This window comes from Pholis gunnellus (assembly GCF_910591455.1).
Source record: "Pholis gunnellus genome assembly, chromosome: 1".
NCBI classification, from domain to species: domain Eukaryota; kingdom Metazoa; phylum Chordata; class Actinopteri; order Perciformes; family Pholidae; genus Pholis; species Pholis gunnellus.
Window position 1 is genome coordinate 5,398,681 of NC_136528.1, and position 12,509 is coordinate 5,411,189.

Below are 12,509 nucleotides of genomic sequence, written 5' to 3' on the forward strand. Positions count from 1 at the left end.
GGGTCATTCATATTTTTGATAAATATTTCATCATATTGATTTAATATTTTGGTCATAAATGGTTATTACAAATAATGTCCCAGCTTACAGTCCTATATCAGCTTTTAGGTGCATGTGATAAGATTTGCAGGCACATTTCTAAATATGTAATGAAGTTTGTTAAACCTAAACTTAAAACTTAAACTGTATAAATATGTTGTGCACATGTAAAACCTTTAAAAAAAACATATTTACATATATATATATATATACTTGTATGTATAATTTAAATGTCTGTTACTTGCTTCAGTACTCAGACTTTATGACTAAGAGTTAAATAATTAAACCATAAACTACCAGCGTGTTGTTTTGTTGCATCTTACAGAAGAAAACACTTTAATGTAATCTCTGAGTATTACGTACGTTTAGTCTGCGGGCCACTCTGTTGGACTACAGACGGGTGGCTCTGCTGGAGGCAGTGTGCAACTACGGTATATTGTAAAGGTGATAGAGTCGACCGTCATTGCAGCCACTTTTGCCCTGCAATGTGGTAAAAGTTGTTTTTGTGTTACATAAAACAGCTAGAATAACATTTTAGGGGAATAGAGTTTTCCTTTTTGAACAAAGGAAAGATGAGCAAGTTGAAACTGGGAATCACCACTTTTATAAAGACTTTTTTTTCTGAAATTTCTTATATTTGTAGAGGGGGCACCCAGAGTTGAACTGGGGACCTCTTGATCTGCAGTCAAATGCTCTACTACTGAGCTATACCCCCCAACACGTTTGTAATGCTCAGTCTGCAGGCCGCTCGGTTGGACTACAGACGGGTGGCTCTGCTGGAGGCAGTGTGCAACTACGGTGTATTGTAAAAGTTACAGAGTCGACCGCCATTGCAGCCAAGTGTTCCATGCAATGTGGTAAAAGTGTTTTTTGTCCGATATCAAACAGATAGAATTAAAGTTAATACTGAGCATGTTGAGGTGACGACTGTTTGTTTTTTTAACAAGTGAAATTAAAACTTGTTGAAGTTTGGAATTAAAGGCCACATCCGGTCGGCTCAGGACACAAGCAGTGGGGGATTAAAACTAAATTTCACTTAATACTGTACAAATTATAGGTACCTGTACTTTACTTTTATTATTAAAGAACAGGGTCGTTGTCAGGCGTTTATAAAGTACAAAAAGTGATTTTAATACATAATCAATATGACCCATGTAAAATGTGTGTACACTCTGTGTCAAGTAAGAGTTAAATGTCCTGCGTTCAAAATTGTGCTTAAGTGAAAGCAACGTCACAGAAGTATCAGCGTCACCGTTTACGTAAAGTGACGTCACCATAAGAAATGGGGAATGGGACATATCTGAATATGTATATTTCACAGTATTTATTTATTTTTTCTACATTTATCTGACTCCGCAGAGTGACTTGTGACTAATGTTGGTTCATAAAAGTTGTGGAACATTGAACGTTACTTCCAAAATGTAGAAGTATAAAGTAGCATAAAATGGTGATAAAGAAAAGTAGGAAAAGTAAGTAAGCCTACTATCTGGCTAAATGCTTATTCAGTGTATTTTTTCTGCCTCAACCATACATCAAATATCAGGTACTACATTCATATTCGTATTTTATATTTTTGTATTTGTGTTAATTCGATACTGAAGTGATATAAACCGTCGTTTTTTCTTTCTTCCCCTACAAGCGAAAGCGGCGGTGAGGGGGGGTTGTGCTCTCGCCTCCTCCGCTGCTCTTTGGTCGCTCTGTGGAGAGAGGAGCTGCAGCAGAGAGGAGAGTCGGAGGCTCAAGTTAGTCTCCACTGTGGACCGACACGGACGCTGAGGACTTTACTCGTGTTACCTACCGACATCTTTCTAGAGAACTCATTTTTTAAGAATCATTTCTTTTCACGTCGTGTCTCGGGGAGCTCCTCTATCAGCGTCTGAAGTCACGAGAATTAACTTTATTTAGGACGCGTTGCTCCTGCAGGTAAGATTTGACTGTTGGCCGTTTGTTGAATGACAATAACCTGACACAGAGCGAATGTGTGCTTCCGTATCAGTGAGTTTATAATCACACACATCATGTTATATTTATATTCTACATTTCTGTATTCTTCTTCTATTGCTGCTGCTGAGTTGATTTTAAGTTGATTTTAGGATTCTATTCGCACTTTGCACCAGACAGATACATTCTAGTGTGTGATATTTGTCCCTTAAATATCCTGCATAATTTTTTTAAATCCAGCTGCATAATTCTTTCATTTTGAGCTAAATGGGCACATTTTTTAAAATTGTTATATCTCAAGAAATCTTTGCTTTTGCATTGTTGCTTTTTTCTTTGTCAGTTGTGACCTGCCTGTTATTAATTCACATGTTTGCTGTTGTTACTGTTGTTCTGCATCAGGATGAGGCTGGCCTGCCTTAAAATAAGTTTGTCTCATAACTAATTGTTTTATACTTTCTTTACCTTCAAGTCACTTCAGAGTTTGTTGTTATTTAGTGCAAGTGGACAAGTTCTCAATCTCTCCAATTTATTAGCAACTATTTTGATGATTGTTTATTTGGTTTGAGTCAATATTTTGTATATCTGTGACACTAAACTGAATATCTTTAGAGTTGTGGACAAAACAAGACATTTCAGGACCTCATCTTGGGGCTTTTGGGAAATTCTCTGACATTTTCTTGACAGAAAAGCTAATCATTCATCCACAATGACCTCAGCTGGGCTTTATTCCAGTGATCTAATCGGGACGTACTCAATGCAATAAATAAAGCAATAAAGCTGTGATTGAAGTGAAAACATCTGCAGCAGAGGGACCTGATGTGCACTGAGACGGGCTGGTGTCTGCACTCTGTCTGAGGGTTTGACGTTAACTAGCTGTGTCACAGGACGATCGTTGCTGTTGTAGTATTCCCATCGATTCCCCCGAGGCGTCCCTGCAGGCAGACTTTACACAGGAAGTAACACACCGTCAGCACTAGATGGCCACCTTGAGCAAGGCACATGTGAGCCAACAGCTGGAACCAAAGTGTCGCTGATTATTCACACACAGAAGGGATGTGCACAGGTTTCAGGTCTTATGACAGATCACATGAAGTGGTAATCATAGATTATATATTCAGGATATTTGTGCATTTGAAGCTCAGAGAGAGAGAGAGAGAGAGAGCGAGAGAGCGAGAGAGCGAGAGAGCGAGAGCGAGAGAGAGAGAGAGAGAGAGAGAGAGAGAGAGAGAGAGAGAGAGAGAGAGAGAGAGAGAGAGAGAGAGAGAGAGAGAGAGAGAGAGAGAGAGAGAGAGAGAGAGAGAGAGAGAGAGAGAGAGAGAGAGCTGGAGGCTGTTCAGTCTTCTGTGTTCTCTCCTCCAGTGTAGCTGCATCTTTCTGTGCTGCTGCAGTCGGAGAATGTGCTGCCCAATATGTCACGGAGACGTTTGTCACAAATGTGCCTCTGCAATAAAAGTAATGCAGCTTTTGACGACTCCGGAGCTCTTACTTTAATTAAATGTGTCTCTACTTTCTCAGAGGACTGTGTGTGTGTGTGTGTGTGTGTGGCTGGAGGTGGAGGTTGGGTTCAACGGTTCAGTTGAAGCTTTATTTCAGGAACATAAGGTGTGTGCGTGTGTGTGTGCGTGTGTGTGTGCGTGTGTGTGTGTGTGTGTGTGTGTGTGTGTGTGTGTGTGTGTGTGTGTGTGTGTGTGTGTGTGTGTGTGTGTGTGTGTGTGTGTGTGTGTGCGTGTGTGCGCGCGCGCGTGTGCAGGAGAGGGCTCAAGTAACTGTTTGGCTCTGGAGAGAAATGCAAATTAAAAAAAGCTGCATTTATCTCATAAAAAAACAACCCAAAGTAAATGAGTGATGGCAGATGGAGTCTCAGGATCAGTGGAGAACAGAGCTTGTAGTTGAAGCAATACTTGATTGGAAGAGGAGTACTGTTTGATGTATAAATATATATATATACACATATATATATATATATATATATATATATATATATATATATATATACACATATATATGTGAATGCAGCTGTTTCAGTTGAAAGTGATATGTTTTTAATAATCAATGCTCACAAAGCTGTTTCAACACATTTCATGCTGATTTTGAACGACTTGAAGACAAACTTGGACACTGTTTAGGTTTTGTCTTGGATTTTATGCATCGTCATGTTTATCGTCAGCGCTAATATGTTTTTATTATGATTATATCATTTTTTATGCACAAGAAAACATCGAAAATACACATTCAGGTGTTTATTTTACTATTTTGTCTTTTTACGTCTGCAGATTTCTCATAAATTCACCAAAAGTTATCATTACATAATGCTTCATTTACATATTTAAACAAAACATTTCACAAAACTTGTAACACAATAAATACTCCTCTTAATGTGAGTAATGAAGTGGTGAAGTTTCATGGTGATATCTATGAGTTCACGTTTTGACCCTATTCACCTGTAGAGTCTTCTAAATGTCTGTAATTGAACTAAACGTCTCTTTAAAGGACGTTTTCTCTGAATGAGTTTGTTCTCAGACTCTGATCCAGAAATCTCCACTTCAGCAGCTCTTACATACACCAAACTTTACACGTTCATTCCTCTCTATGTTCTGAAGGTTAACACAGAGGGGTTTGTTCACACAGCATTCACAGACTCATTTATACGACAATTTAGTACTTTATATATTTAAATCAGCCTCACCGTTTCATCAAATATAGAGATTTCCTGCTTCCATGTTTCATATCATATTAAACAGAATTTCTTTGGGTAACCACGACTTATAAAGTCACTGGACTCTGACTTGGACGGGCGCTAACAGATTAATCGATAATGGAAATGATCGTTAGTTGCCATGAAAGAGTGAAATACAGGTGATTTCTTTATGATGTGACAAACAAATAATAATGTTCAGCCATGCTTTGTAGAAATAATGGCGAATATGAATGAATTATTGTGAGGTCAGCCTTCAGCAGTCTGGCTAATTATTCGTGGCTGCAGCAGTAACAGTCATTAACTGAGAATTTATTCTCAAACCAAAGAGCAAAACAAACAACACCTCAAATGCTTGGTGGGCCACATCTTAATCCTCGTCCCCTCCACACTTCTGTTCCTGTGATTTAACCGTCTGATGGCGAACATAATTCCAATCACTGTTTAAAGAATAAGCGGCTGTTGAGGGCAGAGTGCTGAAGTGTGTCGCCAGCAGAGAAAAAGTAGTTCCTCCAGGCCAGCTGCTCTCTCATGCATACAAACCAAACAGTCAAAGCCATTAAACACCTGATGTGGTGCTGCAGAGTACAGCCGGACTATCAGCGAGCCGTGCACAGCTCCTCTGGGCTTTTTTTAAAAATACAAAATTTGGGAGCGCGTGGAAGCGTTTTGTCCCTGAAATTCAATGATGTCCGTGCAGACCGTTGGAAGTACTATTTGTCAGTCAACCGACATATTAAACCAGACTTTCTATTTCCATTCCTATTGCATTCCAAAATGCTCTTCATATTCATGCTCATTTTGGAGGGGAGGGGGGGGTTGCTGCCTCGAGCACGTCAGGCAATATTTGCAAAAGATAAACGATTCAGGGCACACAAAAAAATTCTATTTTACATGCAAATGCTATGAAGATTCAAAAATGAAGCTGTTTAAGAGAGTTTCAAGGGAGAGTTTTTGAAAGGAAGTTCTTATTGGGATTTTGTGTTTATCTGGCACCGAAGTTTCCTCTTTATTATCACATAAACATGAACCGATAATTCATGCAAAACACGGTGATATGAGCATATTATAGAGACTGACCTCAGCTAACAGCAGATGGATTACGTTACGTCTAAAATGGTCTGTCTGTCTCAGACCACGATCCTCGGCGTGTTTCCGGTCTGCTGAACCCTTTCAACTGGGAATCCTCCGTGTTCTGTGGGATCAATACCTGCAATCAGTGTAGATGAACGGGAGAACACAGCCGGCTGTTTCTCAAGGGCGTGTTGTGTTGGAGTCCCGACGACTCGCTGCCTTTGCATAACAGCTTTAGTCTGAACCTTCATATAATTCATATAATCTAAGATTGGTTGGAACTAGTTTTATGAGTAAATTCAGATTTTAAATGAAGCAGAGCTCTGTTGCACAATTCAAAACTAATCTTTCAGTAACTAATTTCAATAGAGTGTAATCAATATGATGGTTGATTACCCAAATTAGAATAAATAAATATGTACATGTGTGCGCTGTGAAAGGGGAGGAAACCGTAAACTTCTGTCTGCTCTGTATTGTTTGACACAACTTTACTTAGTTAGCTCGCAAGCTAAAAAGTCAGTTGTTAGCCGACATTACTGACTTTCTACGAGAAGCTTTCTTAATTTGCTCAATCCATCGCAAAAAGGCAGCCATTTTAAAAGTGAAACCATTTCAACCCCAAAACCAGCCGGGATTGAAAAGCGTGTTTATCCGAGTCAGAAGCTCTAAAAAAGATATTGTTGTCAGACGGTATTGTTACCGACGGTCCTTGAACACATCATGTGTGATCAATGCTAAAAAGCATGCAGCCAAAACAAAGCTTCAATTGTGATAATTTATGAACAACATTTGAATCGACATGTCTCATTTAAAATTCCGCCCGAATAAACCTTTTGCTTTTAACAGATTGTGTAAAAACATTAAGTTGTGAGCTCCTCAGTGAAACTATGAAGTCATGATTGATTCATCTGAGACTAACAGTCATGTGACAACAAATCAGAGAAACTTTGACTGAACTTCAGGAAGTGAACACAGAGAGGAGAGGAGAGGAGGGAGAAGAGAGGTTGTAACTATATAAATAGTTCAATATATAAAGCAACAACACGTGTAGACTATATCGGATATATAGATTCCACTGATTTCCAATTTTTTTTAAATAAATACTGAAGGAAATGTAACTTGTGTTTTTCATGGTTTGTGTCGTTGCAGCTGTGACAGACTGCAAGAAATGTTTGAGTTCTCTCTACGTCTCGCCCTGTTTCCATGGAGATGCAGGTTTAAAGTTATTACAGGTTTAAAGTTTTTGGTGCAACAGAATTAAATCAGATTAAGGTTTGAGAGTAAAAACCAACTCACATTTAAAGAGAGGTTTAGACTTAGAGGTTTACATTTTAAGCTGGTTTTAAAGTTTGCTTAAACACGATTTTAAGGTTAAACCATAATTTAATCTGGATTAAGAACGAATCCCTGTTAACGCAACACAGACTCATGATGCATTACCGCACGTATACATAAATAAAAGGGAATATTTAGGAGTTACTTGTCTACGTGCATATATGTTTCCTTTATCACTTAAAACTTAAGAGTTATTTATGGCGTTCTGGAGCGTAAACAGCTGAGAAGGTGTGCGACAGAAGTTATGAATTATGGAGAGACTCAATCAAGAAGTGTGGGCCACTGTTCTCTCAGGATGAGGACGCATCAGTCATGAAATTCAAATAGCTCGTAAGGTGGAGGTAAAAAGGGAGAGACCATTAAGGCCAGCAGCCCTTCAGCTCTCAGCATCTTATTCATGCTGCAACAAAGGCGGAGCGGAGGAGAGAGAGAAAGCAACATGAAAGACTTTTAAGTGGTTCTGCCTGGTGGGTACTTTGGAGTGGACAGGAGGGAGGCTGATGGAGCTGACCATTACAAAACATCATGAATACTCTCCTCGGGGCAAAATGGAGGAGCGACACATTATGCACGAAACATCCAGAGGCTTCATGTTTTTGTTGCACACAGAGAGGGAGAGAGAGAAAGAGAGGGAGAAAGAGGGAGAGAGAGCGAGAAGGAGAGAAGGAGAGAGAGAGGGGGAGAGAGAGAGAGAGATTCAAAATTCTTGTTTCATTTTGTTCGTTTGGTTTTTACATTTATGATATCTCTTTGTATCACTCTATAAATCATAAAACACTGTCAACAGACAGGTTTTATTAATAAATGTAGTATAAATGAGTCTGTGAATGCTGTGTGAACAAACCCCTCTGTGTTAACCTTCAGAACATAGAGAGGAATGAACGTGTAACGTTTGGTGTATGTAAGAGCTGCTGAAGTGGAGATTTCTGGATCAGAGTCTGAGAACAAACTCATTTAGAGAAAACGTCCTTTAAAGAGACGTTTAGTTCAATTACAGACATTTAGAAGACTCTACAGGTATACTTATTGTTTTACAAGTTTTCTGAAATGTTTTGTTTAAATATGTAAATGAAGCATTATGTAATGGTAACCTTTGGTTAATTTAGGAGAAATCTACAGACGTAAAAAGACAAAATAGTCAAATAAACACCTGAATGTGTATTTTGGACGTTTTTTTTGCACTAGTCTGAAAGAAGACACAATTGGTCAGTGCATTAAAACAAATGTTGTTTTTGCCTCGGGTTTCTGGCCTTAATCCAGAAAGCAATCATGGAAATAATTGACAGTTGAATCAATAATTGTTAGTTGCAGCTGTAGACAGTTTTCACTTGAATCGGACGTCATCGTGATGCTTCGCTTCAGTAGCTCTCACTGGTGTTTGCTGCAACTGTCCTCACCTCACAAATAAGTGCTGCAACCGATGTTTATCTTCATTATCATGTTGGATTCAGCGATCAGACTTCTTCAGCCCTGATAACAATATTTGGTCTTTTTAATGAATTATCTTTCTACTGGTATCGATTTGATTTGTTTGAATGACCATGAAAGCCCACAGTTAACGTCCATGACTGCCATTAACCCTTAACGTTAACTTTTAAGTTGTTTTGATGCCTACAAACCAAACTGTAGCTGATCAGAAAACAGTTGTTGTGTTTGTTTCTTTTCTTCAAACTGGACAAACACGTCAGCTGTCGTAGAAAACAAAGTCACAAACCAAAATCTCTTTTCTGAATACATTTGCGGTGGGAAGTAGGCCACACAGTTACAGACGATTGGTTGATCCAAACGACACCAAAACATATTTCCTCTGAAGGATATCTACTGTTTCTTTGGTGGAAAACAGTTCCAATGAAAACTGTTGAGATGTTATTCTCAGGCTGCCTGAAACAAAGTTAAATTGATCTATATTTTGTTTGTGTGGAGGTTTAAAATAATATCTGTGTTGCGTCATACCATCAGAGATAAGCAAGATGTTTTTTTTATTTAACGCTTGGTTTCAATAGTTTAATAATTGTTTAACAGTGTTGGAGAGGGACAGTCGTATTATCAAGTAACCTAAACATTGTTGGACCGAGTCTCAAGTGGATGTTTCTAGACTCTTTCATATCTGTAATGTTTATTTATAACTGCTATCATTATATCAAGCTGAAAATACTTCTGTATAGGTCGTCTCTGCAAGCCATAAATTAGCCTGGTGACCTCTAAATGGTGAATATACTCTCATCTGTATTCATCCTCTTCTAGTCTTTTGATCACTCAAAGCGCTGGGCTACAGTACCTAGTAATAAAAAAGAAGTAAAAAAGAAAATACAGGTGCAAAGGAGGAAGTCAGGCGACGTATAACATGACAAAGTCCACGTAGTGAGGAGGTCGGGTCGGATGAACAGGTCAAACAAATACAGGACTTTCTCCCAGGACACCGCTGTTCGTGTCCCGTGTGAAAACAGAAGGCAAAGAGTTGAATTATTAGTTTTGTAAGTCAAACGTTAAATAGAACCGTCAACAACCTCTTCTGTCGTTCAGGTGTGAGGACGTGTTGCATTACGTAATTCTGTGGGATTGACGGGTTGTGAAACTAAAGACGAGCCTCTGTCCATGTTTAAAGATCCTTCGGTGAGTGTTTTTTAATATTCTGCGCCTTGTTACCAGCGGCGAGTTGTTTTTACCTTTGCGAGTCTGTGTGTGAGTCATCACGGCATAATGTGGTCCTGTAATGTGGTACTTTGCCAGGTGTCTGTCTGTCTGTCTGTCTGTCTGTGGACAGATTTTGTCTCCGTTTTTAACCAAAATCCTCTCAGTTGCTTCACTGTGTGCATGCTTTTTGGAGTCTGTTTTCTCACCCTTGATGGCAGAAATAACTTTATTTTAAATTGCTCATTTTGATACACAACAACGCAGTGTAATTTGTTTCACAATCGATGGAGAATAACAAGAAAAAGATCAAAACAACGTGGACAAAAGAAATAGACCTGAAACCGTGTTTTCTCCTCAGTCATTAACTTATCTGCGTTTCGGTTGTGTGTGTGTCGTTAGCAGTTCTGTTCTGTTGGCATGATGTGGACAGTAATGAGATATGGATTGAAGCATGACGAGGATTATAACTCCTTTGCAGGCTGACGTAGGTTTTTATACGCAGGACGACTCGTACAATAAAATCTGTTTTTCACCAAAGACAATCCAACACAACAGTCCTGCATTTTGATGGAATTGGAAAAAGTCTGCATTTCCTGTTTAGGTCTTTGTCAATAAGATTCAAGGATCATTTATTGTCAATACAGGGATGCACAATGAAATTCAGTTGCAGCCCATTTGTAACACAACAAACACAAAAAGACTAGACATTTTCATCATAATGAATGTAAACAGCAGCAACAAAAACATTTCTCTGATCATATAAAATGGCCGACATCTTCACATTAAAAACTCAACATGAGGAAACATCGTCCTTCAACTGTGACTGTTTGAGTCCTCCTCCTCTGGTCCACCAGAGTCCTCACGATGTAAACACAGAGTCCTCCTCCTCTGGTCCACCAGAGTCCTGCTCTCTGTCCTGATGTCCGCCCCTCAAGTGCAGCCAGGTCTCTGTGAAGATGTGGGCTCAACAGTCACCGACCTCCCGCTGCTTTCATCCATCTTATTTCTCTGCCACCGGGCATCAGAGGGCCAGGAGCATGCTGGGTAGTAGAGTAAGGTCCTAGCTGGGTTAGCTTGGCTTCCATCTCTCCTCCCTCTCCTCTCTGGAACAGTTTGGTGGCGTTTGGTCCAACAACTCTGTCTGGTTGGTCGGCCGTGGAGCCTGCTGCTCTTAATCCCCACGGTTCCTTTTCAGATGTCGATGAATGTATTCTCTCATATGACATTAGTGATAAACGTGAAAAAACAAAAAAAAGAAAGGTAGCAAAATTCACGGGAGTTACCGGCTGCAGCATGAACATAGGCCGCCGTTGTAGATGTACGACCCTAAAAACTGTAAAATATAAAAACATCCTGCACATTCAACTTCATTCATAAAAAGGACCACTTTAGAATCAGAGTTGTTTCAGACGGCCTCGGTGGGACTCAAATATCGAGCTAATCATAGCAACCAACAAGCCTGAAATTATGCCAGCTGGGAGTTTGGTGTGAGATTTCTTTTGTGTGTGTCATTTCTCACTGCCTTCATTAAACACGAGAGCCTGGAGACGGACAGCCCGAATCATTATGTACCTCGTAATAAGTAATGACCTTGCTCGCTCCAGGAGACGAGTGGAACCAAATTAGAGCAGAGATCTCCTTGTGACACATGCACAGCCACTGGTACTGAGTGAGGGAAGGATTTAATCCTGCTGTTGCATTTATTCCTGAACTTGTCAGTGTCCTCTGAAAAGAAAAAACACAAGTCAGATTAGAGAAGTGCTCGCCGGCTGAATAGTCTCTCTCATCTTGGTATTTAGTTGCTTTTTCCTCCCCGTGAAGTTGTCGACATCAAGCCAACCAGCTTTTTGGCAGCCTCCCTCATAGGAGACCCTTAAAGCTGAAAGCTTTATAGAGGATTATACTAAGTCCAGCACAGCAAGACTTGCTCATTGTAAAGTGATCCTCCTGCTTTTCTGACAATCAGGTCTGTGTGTCTCTGTGTGGTGAGTTACTGAAAATAAAAAGGCTCGCTGGTTTTGTGGTTTGGATCAAGCAATATGTAAACCGGATCAAGCTCTGACGCTACCCAGGTATCAGGGTCACATTTAGGATTGGAAGAACATTGGAAGACGAGTTGGGAACGTTCAACACGATACCGGTTGGCCACAAAATAATGATCCTCACGCGTCCACGGTATTCATTTATGCCTGTTCATGAATTCTGCATTTCATGCCGTCTCTCTCAGTTAGTCTTGCTTTCCCTTATGCTTCACTACGTTGTTGTAGCGTATCAATAAAAAAAAGTAACAACATACCAGCATATCGGGCCGATCACACCAAGACACATTGCCCGTAAAACCATTGCTGTTTCTTTGACGTTTCTTTGACGTTTTTTTGACGCTTAAATATAAAGTTGAAATATTCTCAATTTTTCAGCTCGGAGTCACACCACTCCTCAAAATCACAATTGAACGAGGCAGCCAATCAAATCGAGTAGCAGGCGGGCTTTACTTGTTTACCACTGACTTCCTGTTTCGATGGCGGTAGATGTGATAGGAACGGACGTTGGTATTAGCGATAGTTAGTTACGATGAACATTGCGCTCAATAGCGGTGGCAGAACAGAAAACTGTTTTGGAAGGTTTTTAGTTTGGAGGGCTTTTGTTTGTTTCTTGTATTCGAACTGGACAAACACGTCAGCTGTCAGTCACAAACTAAAATCAACTTCTGAATACATTTGCGGTGGGAAATAGGCCAGAGTTACAGCTGATTGGTTTATCCAAATTATACTGAAACATATTTCCTCTAGTG